The following is a 14,312-nucleotide window of genomic DNA, read 5'->3' on the forward strand; positions in this document are numbered from 1 at the left end:
GGCACAGTCTCCAAAGGCCAGCAGGCTTGTGGAAGCCGTCATGCTAGAACTGTGCCACGCTCACAGTCGCGAGGCGACTACGATCGCGGGGTCCGCATTCATCACTGGGGTGCCGACATGAGGGACTACCGTCGGATTCAGGACAACGTCCTGAATTGCCTCACCCTCATGGCGAGCACCCGCATCCAGCTATACGATGTTAATCAGCGGACCCTTACCCAATGGTAAGACCCGATCCTTTTTGTGCCATGATGTGTGTGTGTTCCTGATTACTAATGTCCACTTTTTTGTGTCTGGTTTTCGCAGGCACAACCAGAGGAGCAAGGCAATGATGAGGGAGACCATCGCAATGGTGGTCCCGGGGCCCAGCGCACCCCAGATGGCAGCAGAACCCCTGCCTGCCCCAAGGACTCTGCCACAGCAGCCCGAGCAGCTAGACCAGCCTCTCCAGCACCACCTGCCCGTGACGCCTCTGGTCTGGCTGCCACCATCAAAGGGCCGCTGGCCCCGGAAGTGTACGACCTCATCATCGCCGCTGCCAAGGACAGCTTATCCTCCTTCTCGGCCTCAGCCACCACAGCCACCCTGTCCACCAGCGCGGGCGCCCCCTCCACAGCCGCCACTGCTCCATCCGCAGCCGCCAGCGCCTCTCCTGCTAGACCTATTCCGCGGACCACCGCATGGAGGCACAGGCTCCAGCAGGTGAAGGAAGAAGGAAGGCAGAAGGAACGTCCTGCTCGGGAGGAAGGACTGCACTTGAAGCCATTTCGGAAGGTCTCCCATTTCACGTGCAGGCTCTGTGGCCAACCCAAGACCAAGGAATATGGCCACAGCCGCTACAAGAGGGAGACCTTCTTCTCCCGGGCCGACGGCAGAACTGTGGAGCAGTGGCTAGTGTTATGGGTGGACACAAGAGGTAAGCTAGGAGGCAAACTGTGCTAAAAGCATTGTTGGTCTACAGGGAAACCTCCCATGCCACACCCTAACATTCCTTGCACGCCTCCTTCAACTGTACCACAGTTGAATTATCCTGAGCTTGAAATGACAGCCAACAAAGATAAAGGTGCTTATCGGGTTGAGGCACCTCACTGCCCCCACAATGCGATCTCTTGTGCATCCCCGGCCAGCTCCAGCGTGCAATCCTCAACTTGGCCCAGTCCGCGTTTCTTTTGTTTGCTCAGTGGTTGTGTTGTTTTCTGAAAGCCAGCTGCAGTCCTCTCCTTTAGGGGCATGCAACATCAGCCCCCTTCATCGTTGGTCTCCTGTGGCACAGTGCGGTGCACAAGCAGCGTTTCCAACTCTCCCCCAGGCGGCCATGACTTAAGGATGTGACCCTGAATATGCACACGGGATCCTGGCGATGACTGTGGCCATAACACTAGCGGACATTAAGTTGTAAATATTGTATAGTTAAATTGTTCTTGTCTTTATTTTAATTATTTAAAAAAAACTTTTTTCATCATTTTTAAAATTTTACTTGTGTTTGTGTTCTTAAACTCTTTTTCTTTCTTTTTTTTTTTTAAAAAAAAGAACACTTTCTCCTCCTTATTTATATTTTGTAAGCAACCAAACAGTGAATGATTTATTACATTTATTCCATATTACATTCAACCATTAGATAAAGTTTATTCTCCCTTAAAAATGAAATAATTGTAGAAAAATCATGGTGGTAATGGTAATTTTGTTGAAATATGCTAAGTATCCATGTGCTTGAGATGATGCCTTGAACAACACAGTTTGATTGACAGTGATCTTCGAAATTCTGTTTGAGAGGTCTATCATTCCTATTTCGACCACAAAAAATCAGTAAAAATAGCCCAAAGTCGTTTTGGGAGCTGAAATTTCACACGTCTAGCTTGGCTAAATGTACTGTGCTGACCGCCAGGTGGCAGAGGGCGACCGTCCCTGTCTGCGGCCTGCCGCCACAGGCGGCTCTACCTTGCAGAACCTTCAGCTTCCTCTCGCAGACCTGTTTCCTATGAGGGGTGGAAGTAACAAAAACTAAATTAAAAGTAAATTGGGAAGTAAAATTCATGTTATTTAAAACTATCAATGATAATTTAATGCAATTTCATTTGAAGTTACATTTAAATTAAAAGTAAATTAGAAAATAAAATTCCTAAATTTAAAACTATCAGTGATAATTAAATGCAATTTCATTTGAAGTTATATTTAAATTAAATGTGGTGCCTATCCTCCGGCCTTGGGCCAGAGGGACCAAGGGCCTTCCTCCACACTTCGGTGCCTTCTGGAAAATAAATAAGAGTTCTTACAGAGTCTGATGTAATTTAGCTTTTGGTTTATTGCATATGGTGATCAGTCATATACAGCAAACCGGGTTGGTCCGCGGAGCAACAGGTTACAATGCATTCACAAGCATATCCCCAAACATTCTGCCCTCCCCTCATCCTGCATCCATCCTTTATGCCTTTTCTCACTCCTCCTATCTCAGACCCCAACTTCCAACTCCTCCCAGGCTCCCCCTTCAAGATCACCCCATCTTCCATTTGATACACCATTATTTAATTTTTAAACTGTTACATTTACCCCGCCTAGAAAATCCCATAAACACCATAGTCATAAATTGTATATTATTCTTAAACATAACACTTCTGAAATTTCCCATTAATTCCACTCCACACCTATATGATTTTTAAACATAATTGAATAATACAGAGTTCATTTTATTTTTAAGCATATATGCCTGGAATATCACCATTATTTCCAGGCCCACGTTTAAATAATAAAAAGGGTTAAATAACTCCGTTAGCCAGACAGTAAGAAGGCACACAGATTTCTATGTGTCATAAGCTACAAGGTTAGGCCTTAAAACAAAGGGTTAATGTAAGAACTAGGCCCCGTCTGGACACGGTCCAGGAGATGGGCCAGGAGAACTAAACCCTGCAAAGGGGGGCCATTAGCTCAGCACTACTATGATGGGCAACTATGACAAATTGCAGGAAATCCACATACAGTTTGCAAGCATTTGTCAGTAGATGTCAGCTAGGCCAATGCAGGCAATCAGCTGTTATTTTCTAGCTGTATAACTCATAAAAGAAAATATAAAACTAAAATGGGATGCATATGTTAAAAGGGGCAAAAACAGGCTGACATGCTGTAGGGGCATGTCAAGGGGAGGAGATACAATAAGCGAAGGTGGCATGACTATGAGTCAGAGGAAAAAGATACAATAAGCGTAGACTATGAACCAATAGGAGAAGAGAAGGGAGAGAAGATACAATAAGCGTAGACTATGAACCAATAGGAGAAGAGAAGGGAGAGAAGATACAATAAGCGTAGACTATGAACCAATAGACGTGAAGGGAGAGAAGATACAATAAGCGTAGACTATGAACCAATAGAAGTGAAGGGAGAGAAGATACAATAAGCGTAGACAATGAACCAATAAAAGTGAAGGGTGAGAAGATACAATAAGCGTAGACTATGAACCAATAGAAGTGAAGGGAGAGAAGATACAATAAGCGTAGACTATGAACCAATAGAAGAGGATGGCATGACTATGAAACAACAACATAGCGCACAAAGGTTCTGGGGTGACGTCCAAGGAAGGGCAATGCTGAAGGCAGTGTTCCTTCTTCAAGGTTGCATATCCTGACATCAACTGTCCTGCAATAGCTTTCAAATACTTATAACCTAGAATAACCTCTGGCCTTACCCAAACCCATAATCATACAGAATCACAGCATATTAATAACAGTACTTAATGCTTTTCCAATAGCGGCACTTCAATTAATAAGCACCTAATGATAGTATTGATTATAGTGCTTATGTAGTAAAACAACAATATCATGTAATGCTTATTATTGTAGTACTTAATATAATGCCTTTCATTAATAACAGTGCTTTAGTGCATACTAGTGCTTTAGGCCTCACATAAGGCCTCACATTCTCTACCACATAAAAGTAAATTAGAAAATAAAATTCATACAATTTAAAACTATCAATGATAATTAAATGCAATTTCATTTGAAGTTCATTTAAATTAAAAATAAAGTTGAAAATAAAATTCCTAAATTTAAAACTATCAGTTGTGGTAGCTCCACCACTCGCCGCCAGAGGTTCCTTTCCGATCTTGTGCCTTTAATATACTATTTTAAATATAGAAATAACAATCTCCAAAATTAATACAAGTTATACCTCAAAGTCTAATGTAAATGGGTTTATTGCATATAGATCAAAGATCACATACAGTAAACCAGGCTGGTCCACGTGGAGCAAAGCAGTCACATTCACCCTTGAGACCCAGGTCTGAGGATACCCCTCAACTATCTTTTCTTATATACCTTTTTCCTAAACCTTCCCACTGCGGGGCTTACCTGTTAGCCCCCCTTTCTTGGTCCTCCCTCTTTTCCCCTTTTCAGTCTGATTAAACTTTTACACTATTATTTATTTGTCTCTCATAACCATTCTTTATTTTGTCTCAGGCTTCTCTTGTTTTTTTCTTCCATTATCTTCACGCTAAGCCAAGCTATATTTTTTAAAACGGGTGGAATCCTTCCAAACTTAAGTTGGCAGTGGCCCAAGCTCTCTGAGTCCATTACACCTGCCCTACAGTAATCCCCAGGCCAGCACGTTGCACTTAATACAATTTTTTGGCGGTGAGCTCATGCTAATACACAGTGTTGCTAAGCTAATACAGTTTTTCCTACCACACAGTGATAATTAACTGCAATTTAATTTGAAGTTATATTTAAATTAAAAGTAAATTAGAAAATAAAATTCATACAATTTAAAACTAACAATGATAATTAAATGCAATTTCATTTGAAGTTACATTTAAATTAAAAATAACGTTGAAAATAAAATTCCTAAATTTAAAACTATCAGTGATAATTAAATGCAATTTAATTTGAAGTTATATTTAAATTAAACGTAAATTAGAAAATAAAATTCATACAATTTAAAACTATCAATGATAATTAAATGCCATTTAATTTGAAGCAAAATTTAATTTGAAGCTGAAATTATATTTCATTTTGATGGATGTGCTTCATTTCAGGTTCATTCGGTTACATGCGCCACCATTTACTTCAAGTGCCTTTCATTTACTTTTGCAAAGAGTTTGAGCAGTTAGAGTTTAGTTTGCTGTTCAGCTGTCAATCACATGGCCCCGCCCATCCACTGTGATCTGGATCGATTACCCATGACTTGTTCTTCAGAGTTTCGAGCACCATCTTGTATTTGGGACTCCTGGCCGCGCTCCTGGCATACAGTAAGTATTGTGAATATCTGTCAGCGTTCTCTAACCGCCAATGGCCGCAGCACATACAGTTGGAGAAGTAGAAGAATTCTTTCTACAAAAACTGCATTTTTGCAGGAATTTAGCTCAGAACCAAATAAACGATGAAATATTGTCGATTCAGTTGGAGTGGCATTGTAGTTTTATCAGTAATGCCCAATCCAGCGGGGTACTGATAAACCCAAGGCTAGAGGAGCTGGTGGCCGAGGCCACAAGAGAGGTTGCTTTTAACGATCCGGAGCCCCTCGTTCAGTTAAGTCTTCTGCCTGAATCGTGTGGTGCTATTGGAAGGCCACGTTTGAATATATCTTATGACAGTCTTGCGCAGTTTGTAGATTGTGGGTACTCAGCTGTAAGAATAGAAGCATGTCTTGGTGTTCACCCAAACACTGTAAGACACCGTCTGAAAGAATTTCAATTGGACGGGCAGCATAAGTACTCCGACATAAGTGATGCAGATCTAGATACTCTGGTGGAGAATGTTCTGAGCCAGTTCCCGAATACTGGCAATAAGATGATGACAGGGCACTTGCTCTCCATGGGCCATAAAATTCAACAATGTTGCATTCGCAAGAGCATGAACAGAGTGGATCCAGAAGGTGTCCTTAAAGGGACCCTACGTGCATCTTTGATCTCAAGGAGGCAGTACTCCGTTCCTGGGCCACAGTCGTTGTGGCACGTTGACGTAAATCATAAACTGGTAAGGTATGTAGGCTCGGTGGGCCTATTTGTAATGCAACGGGTTTTGCGTCATCGATGCAACCAATCGTATGCTGTTGTCGTTATGGAGTCTACAACCTTCTCATCTGTATGGCCAATGACAGAGTTCTGCGTTCGTCGGTACTGCCCCAAGAAATCCAACTCAAATCCACAGAGACCAGACTAATTCCTTGACCAGACTAATTCCAATAGAAGAAGAATTATGATGGCTGGCCTGGCTAAGATGTGGTTGGAGTGAGAGTTATCTGTGTATCAATGCGTTTTGGACTAATTTTACATTTGTAGGTTTTACTATTTCCAATTTATTAACGGAATATTACAACCGACTCATTATAAAACCTTTGGCAACTGTTTAGCTAAGCTTAGCAAGCTAAATCCTAACATTATATTCTAATGTCACCTACACACAAGTGTAGTGGTGACAAGTCTGTGGTGGACATTTCATCTTCATCTCCTGCTATTTCAGGTGGCATTTTTGTGGTGTTTGGTGGAGTTGATGGATTTAGTCGGAAGGTGGTCTTCCTGCGAGTGGCATCAAACAAGCAGTCTTCCACCCTGCTGAAAGTGTTTGAAGATGCCGTTGCGAAGCATGGTCTGCTTGTTCTGTGCATAATCAGAGGTGAGTCTCTTTATTTAAATTCTGAACTGTTTTCCGAAAGCATAGTACAATGCTTTAAAATGGTTTACTTTTCATAGCACATTGAATAAATGTTTTCGAAAACAAAGTTCGAGAAGAGCCCATAGGGTTGATTGACAGCCATCACTCACCCCACTTCTGTTTGTTGGAGATTTATACCCTGCTTATCTGCCCACTAAATCATATGCTCTGGCTTTGTAAAGTATCCCACTTTCTTCTCCATTTCACTAGTAGCTCATATTACTCACTGCAATAATACAATTCATATTATTCACTGTAAGCTCATATTACCACTTATAAGGGGTGTCGACGGACATCACTCGCACTTGATGTCCGCGGTTGGCATCCCAGGACCACGGCCAGCTACCAGGTCAAACATGCTTATTCTCAGCGCTATATCAAGCAATCCGGTGGGCGAACTAGAAAAATGAAGTAAAAAGCTCTATGTTAAAAAGAGATATGGAGACGGACGGAGCGTCCGTCCGATCTCTGCGTTGATTTCCGTCCCTTCACTTCAAGATCACAGACAGAATGGATCTATCCATTTATGCATGAAAAGGGAGCATAAACTAGGCTTAACTCATTTTGGTTTCTTGTAGGATTGAATGACTTTGGGTTGATGTGTGGCGTTGTACCACCAGCCTGTACTACTCCCTGTTCCACCAAATGGAAGACCTACATCTGTTGAATCCAGATTGCGAATACCACCTTTTTGCCCTTCGTTACATCTTTCAACCAAGAGTGTAGCAAAGTCTGGACAGATAACTAGTCCTCACCTGTTTCCTGCTCCGCACTTCCTGTTGCTCATTCCCCGAACGCCAGCCGCAAGACGCAGATCGGCTAGGACCCAGCCAGGACCCAACCCGGAGTACTCGCTGATTCCAACACCCTCACAAAGACTACAGACGTAAGTAGTCAGCTAGTTACGTACGATGGCTTCTCGCAGCTCTGTCTCTCCCATCCTTTGCTCTCCTCCCTCTCGCTGTCTCCCCTGCTCTGTGTGCAACATGTTTAGTTATTCCTTCTCTGGCATTACTACCAATTTTACCTGTGTTAAATGCGAGCTAAATGCTAGGTTGACGGAGAAGGTAGCAGAATTAGAAGCACGCATCCGCAGCATATACAAGATTAAAGCAAGTGAGAAGTTTATCGAATCTTTTTCAGTACTGGATGCGTCAATTAGCCTTTCCCCTAGTTCAACCCCGGCAGAGCCTTCGCAGCAAGGCGAGTGGGTTACGGTTCGGGAAAATACACGCAAACGCAAGCCCCCGGTGCACCACCAACCCCCGGTTCACGTTTCCAACAGGTTCTCCCCCCTCAGTAACACACCTGCTGAGAAGCCTGTTAAAAGAGCCCTGACTATTGGCGATTGTATTCTTAGAAACAAGACACCAACGACCATAGTCAATTGCATTCCTGGAGCCAGAGCTTCCAACATAGAAGCCAATTTGAAAGTGCTGGCTAAAGGTAAAAGTAAAGCTAAATACTCAAAAATTTTTATTCAAGTCGTCGTTAACGATGTCCACATGAGACAATCGGAAGTAACAAAGCTAACTATTAAATCAGTGTGCAGGATTGCTAAACAGATGTCGAAATCAGTAATTTTCTCTGGCCCCATCCCCATGCAGCGTGGTGACAAGATCTATAGCAGATTAACGTCACTTAATCGTTGGTTGTCTGAGTTGTGCCCCTCTAACAATGTGGGTTTTATAGATAATTGGCACAAGTTCTGGGGGAGGCCTGGTCTTTTAAAACGAGATGGCATCCACCCCTCGAGGGAGGGTGCAGCTATCATCTCTAGAAACATGGATCATAGTCTGAATTCCTCTAAACCTTGACTTATCAGGGCCAAGGCCAGGCAGCAGACTTTCTGTCCTACACAGATGTCTGCTTTTTCCCTGGAACCACTACTTAACGTCAATCCATAGAGACAGTGTCTGTTCCACGACCCTCTGTCCCAAACTTCTTAAAAACATCCGGTAGGGGCATTTGTGCTGATAATTTGATAAATATTAAGTTTGACAAACCTTATATTTCTTATCGGAATTTGCCAACTTTTTATCTGACCTGGTTGTCAATACAGAAAAGGCTGTGGTAGTAGGTGACTTTAATGTGCAAATGCATAATGAACATGACCAGCTCAGAACAGCATTTTTGTCCATCATAGAACCCATTGGACTCTATCAAGCTGTGGATAAACCCACACATTACCGCAACCATACTCTAGATTTGGTGCTCACACATGGAACAGATATTAACCAGGTAGAAATTATACCACACAATCCTAACGTGCTTCACATACTTGGAGCCTAGATCTTCTTCTAGGCGCACGTTTTGCTCTCTTACAGCCAATGCCTTTAGCGACGAGCTCCCTACATCATACTACCTACACAACGAAATCTCCTCTAGTTTATGTTCCTACCCTAGCTCAACTGAAATTAACCTACTCACAGACAGTATTGACTCTACTTTGCATAAAACTCTGGATGCTGTTGCTCCCCTCAAAAGGAAGAAAATCACAGACAAGAAGCTAGCACCTTGGTATAACGACCATACTCGTGCTCTCAAACAAGCTACGCGAAAACTCGAAAGAAAATGGTGCTCCACCAAATTACAGGTTTTTCTCCTGCCGTGGAAGGAAAGTCTCCTAACCTACAAGCATGCCCTCACAGCTGCCAGATCCAAATATTTCTCTACCCTTATTGAGAGAAATAAGGACAATCCTAGGTACCTGTTTAGCACTATCGCCAGATTAACCAAGTGTCCTGCATCAGTTAACCCTACCATACCAGCAATTTATAGTAGCAATGATTTCATGAACTTCTTTGATAGTAAAATCCTAAAGATAAGAGACACAGTACAAAAATTCTCATCGACTTCTGCCTCCTGCCTGGCCAGTCCCATTCGAGATTATGTAGGTATGTCTATTAGGCCCGCCTCACGCTTTGACTCTTTTATACCCATTGAATTTAGTGACTTTTCTTCTTTTATCAATTCATCTAATAACTCTACCAGCCAACTTGGCCCCATACCAACTGGCTTCCTAAAACAGCCTGCAATTGGCACACCACTATTAAATCTCTCAGCCCTTCAAAGTAGCAGTTATCAAGCCTATTCTGAAAAAGCCCAATCTTGATCCCAATGACCTGTTAAACTATAGGCCCATCTCGAAACTTCCATTCCTCTCAAAAATTCTGGAAAAAGCAGTATCAAAGCAACTCTGTGACTTTTTACACTCTAACAACATTTTGGAAGTTTTTCAGTCTGGATATAGGCCTCACCACAGTACGGAAACCGCTCTCCTGAAAGCGCTCAAGGACCTCCTACTCTCCTGTGACAATGGCTGTATCTCTCTTCTTGTGCTACTAGACCTAAGTGCAGCCTTTGATACCATCAATCATCGTATCCTCCTCGACCGCCTCGAAAACCTGGTTGGCATAAGTGGACAGGCCCTATCTTGGTTTAGGTCTTATCTATCACAACGATATCAGTTTGTCTCCATTAACAACGAATCCTCCGCTCGTTCCAGAGTAAGATATGGTATACTCATCATTCCAAGAGTGGGCAAAGCTACTGTAGGCGGTAGAGCCTTTTCCTATCAAGCCCCCCTCCTGTGGAACAGCTTACCCGATTCGACGAACAGACTCTCTCCACCTTTAAGTCTAGGCTCAAAACATATCTATATAGTAAATTCTTCAGCTGAGGGACATGGCCTGGTGCTGGCGTGGATCATAGAGTCTCTGGTGGACTAAGTGGTCATTGCTTTCATGGACTCTGTGCCAAGATCTGGTGTTGACTGTCTTAGGGTCGCCCTCATGACTCTGCCGGTCCCTTGCCTCCCGTCCCCTAGGTATGCTGCCAAAATGTTAGCCTGCCGGGGTTTTTTCCTTGTTGAACACTGGCACCTTTTTCACTGCCCCTCCTCTCCTGCCTCTCTGTTCTACATCCCTGCCATTCTCATCATCCACTAACCACTGTTTTCTGTTTGCTTCCTATCCCTGCTCCGGGCTCTAGTCCAGAGCTGTAGCCCAAGCATCTCATCCCGTTTTCCAGTCCTGCTACCTCGCTGCCCTGCCCATCAAAGCCAACTGCGTTCCAAGAACCGGACATCCTAGGAGACATTTTTATAATTGCTTTGCTGTTAACTACTATTGTCTATCAATCGTAAATGTCTTGAAGTACATTGTATAACTTGTCTTTAACTCTATCTACCCAGTGCCGGTCAGAAGCAGATGCGGCCCCCCCTCTGAGCCTGGTTCTGCTCAAGGTTTCTTTCTGATAGGGGGTTTTTCCTTGCCACTGTTGCCTTAGGCTTGCTCTCAGGGGATCTCAGGCCTGGGAACAATGTAAAGCTGCTTTGTGACAACTTGTGTTGTAAAAAGTGCTCTACAAATAAAAATGAATTCAATTGAATTGAATTGGTACGGGTACATAATGTGGCACAGAGGAGGAGAAGGCGAAAATTGCTATTGTACTTTTGGGTAGCCTATAAAAAAATCACACATAGCCATCCAAGTGGTGCTACCGGTACACATAATTTATTATTAATTATACATTTATTATAACAGGAAGGTAAGTTTTTGTTGTTCACTATGTAATGTTAGGTCACCAGTTCACCTATCTCACTATACCTATCACTATTACTTAGCTACAGCTTAGTTAGCTACTAACCAAATAATAAAGTACTAACCAACGTTATTAATCATCATAAGAGACATGTTTTGGCAGTATAGCCATAGCTAACTATCTCTTTAATGATCATTGGACTCAAAATAGCATGCATTTGGACGTATCCACAATGTCAACGACACAGTGGAAAGCTATGTACAGGCATGCGGAAAAGAGTACGAGGCAGATGTTTGTATTCTTCCGGTTTCGCGCCAGTCACATAATAGAAACGTCATCAACACGCCCACTGGCTCGCGGTGGATTCTCCAGAATGTTGCCTGCTCTATTCATACATGGGCTCACTCCGACATGAGGCGGACTTTGTACTAGGGAGCTGGCAGAACGAAGTCCGTCACATGTCCGGTCTGACTGATTTGGACATTTGCCTTCTCACATAACAGCTCCTCCGGCTAAGGGCCGGATACATTCCGGCGTCCAGTACATGTGTGAAAGGGGCTTTGTTCTCACACTTGCATAAGAAATTTGCGTGATTGCGCGATTTGCGGGAGATTATAGCCTATTCACGGGCATCAGGGAGCTGCTATAAATGTGCTATAATGACCTATAAATGAGCTCCTGGGAGACCTGGGATGTCTGTTATATTGGTTGCCTTGTACATGCTAACCTAGTTAGCCAGCATTAGCTATCACGACTCATCCACATGAAAAGACCAAACGTAGAAAAAATGCCCACATCAATATTGTTAAGGTGGACAATACAATATGCAACGACTTTGACGTTAGTAGACTACTTATCGCATTTCAGAAATCCCAAATACAGGATGGTGCTCGAAACTCTGAAGAACAAGTCATGGGTAATCAATCCAGATCACGGTGGATGGGCTGGGCATGTGATTGACAGCTGAACGGCAAACTAAACTCTAACTGCTCAAACTCTTTGCAAAAGTAAATGAAACGCACTTGAAGTAAATGGTGGCGCATGGAACTGCATGAACCTGAAATGAAGCGCATCCAACAAAATGAAATATAATTTCAGTTTCAAATTAAATCTTGCTTCAAATGAAATTGCATTTAATTATCATTGATAGTTTTAAATTGTATGAATTTTATTTTCTAATTTACTTTTAATTTAAATATAACTTCAAATGAAATTGCAGTTAATTATCACTGATAGTTTTAAATTTAGGAATTTTATTTTCTAATTTACTTTTAATTTAAATGTAACTTCAAATGAAATTGCATTAAATTATTATTGATAGTTTTAAATTACATGAATTTTACTTCCCAATTTACTTTCAAGTTAGTTTTTGTCACTTCCACCCCTCATAGGAAACAGGTCTGCGAGAGGAAGCTGAAGGTTCTGCAAGGTAGAGCCACCTGTGGCGGCAGGCCGCAGACAGGGACGGTCGCCCTCTGCCACCTGGCAGTCAGCACAGTACATTTAGCCGAGCTAGACATGTGAAATTTCAGCTCCCAAAACGACTTTGGGCTATTTTTACTGATTTTTTGTGGTCGAAATAGGAATGATAGACCTCTCAAACAGAATTTCGAAGATCACTGTCAATCAAACTGTGTTGTTCAAGGCATCATCTCAAGCACATGGATACTTAGCATATTTCAACAAAATTACCATTACCACCATGATTTTTCTACAATTATTTCATTTTTAAGGGAGAATAAACTTTATCTAATGGTTGAATGTAATATGGAATAAATGTAATAAATCATTCACTGTTTGGTTGCTTACAAAATATAAATAAGGAGGAGAAAGTGTTCTTTTTAAAAAAAAAAAGAAAGAAAAAGAGTTTATTAAGAACACGCACACACAAGTAAATTTTAAAAAATGATGAAAAAAAAAATTAAGTTTTTTTTTTTTTTTTTTAAATAATTAAAATAAAGACAAGAACAATTTAACTATACAATATTTACAACTTAATGTCCGCTAGTGTTACGGCCACAGTCATCGCCGGGATCCCGTGTGCATATTCAGGGTCACATCCTTAAGTCATGGCCGCCTGGGGGAGAGTTGGAAACGCTGCTTGTGCGCCGCACTGTGCCACAGGAGACCAACGATGAAGGGGGCTGATGGTGCATGCCCCTAAAGGAGTGGACTGCAGCTGGCTTTCAGAAAACAACACAACCACTGAGCGAACAAAAGAAACGCGGACTGAGCTGGCCGGGGACGCAAGAGAGATCGCGTTGTGGGGGCAGTGAGGTGCCTCAACCCGGTAAGCACCTTTATCTTTGTTGGCTGTCATTTCAAGCCCAGGATAATTCAACTGTGGTACAGTTGAAGGAGGCGTGCAGCATGGGAGGTTTCCCCCTAGACCACGAATGCTTTTAGCACAGTTTGCCTCCTGGCTTACCTCTCGAGCCCACCCGTAACAATTGGGCTCGTCCTGGATCAAACCAGCTTTATGAGTGCATTTCATATTTCGCTAGTCAGCATTGTTGCTAATCGCTAGTTAGCACTGTTGCTCACTGCTAGCATTAAAGTGAGCATTAGCTGGGTAGTAGCTTGCAGTATTATACTAGCTAAATTTACTATAACATCCCATTGCTGGTTTGTTCCATAATTAATTACAAGCATTGAAACTTCTGATCCCTAGATACACTTGTGTACAATTAAGCATTCAAAGTCTGTGATTGTTAGCCCTTTCCCTTCCTTTTCTGTTAGTATTTAAAAATAGCGTTAGGAGTTAGACCTAGCATTTAGTTTGCAAACGGTTCCTCTGCGTAGGGATAGCAGTACTGGGGCTTATTGGCCTGCTAAAGGGGGCACATCGCTAGGTTAGGTAGGTTACTTCGGGTGTGCTGGCCCAGGACTCGGAGTAGCCGAGCCGTACATGCACCTGCGGTCAAAGGAACGTTTGCTTGGTTTGAGGGGAGCGGCTGCTTCGCCTCGTTAGCTAGCTAGCTGGAGTCAGTTGAGCATAGCTGCAGCTTGTTAGAGTTTAGGGGTCTCATGATAGACAGCCATAGTGTATGGTAGGCTAGGTATACCTTAATAATTCTATGTAGATTTAATGCTAACTTGGCTGGTGCGTAGCGCACTTGTGGTGGCGTT

Source organism: Megalops cyprinoides, chromosome 25, assembly GCF_013368585.1.
Source record: "Megalops cyprinoides isolate fMegCyp1 chromosome 25, fMegCyp1.pri, whole genome shotgun sequence".
In the NCBI taxonomy this organism is placed as follows: Eukaryota; Metazoa; Chordata; class Actinopteri; order Elopiformes; family Megalopidae; genus Megalops; species Megalops cyprinoides.